Here is a 1,368-nt window from a genome sequence, read left to right on the forward strand (position 1 = left end):
TTGGCATTATTTCTTGACCCACTCAAAACTGCTAAGTTTTGCTGTTTATAACCTGTACACTCTGAATGTTAAATGCGTGCAAACTCAAAAGGTTAAGTACTTCATTCCATCACACCTTGACCAGGTTGACCTCATGATAAATCCACATAATAACTTGTATTTTTAAAATTAGTGGCAATGATATTCAAAATATCTTGAACTTTATTAGCCCTGCTTTTTATAATCAATAAAATAATAGAACATTTCACTGTAGATTATCATTAACATATTTAAGCAATTCCCATGCTTATAACAATAACCTTGTGAAACAGTAAATAAAACAAAGATATGTAATACTTAGTCTTTATGAAAAGGCTGGGATTTCAACTACCTAATTTTTTTTTTTAACTGAAAGTGAGTGTTAAGCTTTAGCACATCACTGACTAATACCTTTCTTTTTTTTTAATTTTTGAATTTATGTTAATTGACAAATAATAATTATATATAATTATGAGTGCAATGTGATGTTTTGGCATATGTATGCAATGGGGAATGATTAAATGAAGCTAATTAACATATCCATCGCCTCATTTTTTTGTGGCGAGACATTTGAAATTTACTCTTTAAGCATAAGACCTTTCTTCTTGACTTGTCTTTGTGATTTCATGTTAATTGAATGAAAACCACTTAGCTATCTACTGAATTCAATCCAAACTCCAAGGTTCCAAAAAGGTGAGAGTGAGAAACCTGGTTTCTTTAACAATGGAACATAACTAAGTTAATTATATTTATTTATTTTTTTATTTCACTCTTCATTTTATTTTATTATTTTTTAATATATTAATTGAAGTATACTTGATTGTATATATCTGTGGGTGTAGTGGATTGAATTATGTCCTCCCCCAAACTCACTGAAGCTTGAATTATGTCTCCAAGTTATGTGTTAGAAATTGGCCCCCACTGTGACTGTTAAGTGGCTGGGAAACCCTATAACGGTAATTGAAAGGTGGAGGCTTGAAGGGCTGATTAGATTACAGGACCATGCCCTAGTGAATGGATTAGAAATGTTGTTCAGGGCCATGGTTCTGAGGGCTTTAAAAGAAGAGGAGTGTCCCTGTCTTGGTCTTTCTGCTCTCTCTGCTTCCACCATGTTGCCATGTGATACCCCTGGGTCACTGTTGTCACCACCAGATGGACTTTTGACTTCCCGGCCTCAGAAACTATAAGCAATGAATTTCATTTTCTTTATAAATCACCCAGTTTCGAGTATTTTGTTATAAGCAACAGAAACAGACTAATACAGTGGGGTACGAGTAGAATATCAATACCTGTGTGCAATTGTGATGCTCAAATCAGGATAATTAGTATATTCAACATTATACAATGTAA

The sequence above is a fragment of the Galeopterus variegatus genome, unplaced genomic scaffold (assembly GCF_000696425.1).
Source record: "Galeopterus variegatus unplaced genomic scaffold, G_variegatus-3.0.2 Scaffold1068, whole genome shotgun sequence".
NCBI lineage: Eukaryota > Metazoa > Chordata > Mammalia > Dermoptera > Cynocephalidae > Galeopterus > Galeopterus variegatus.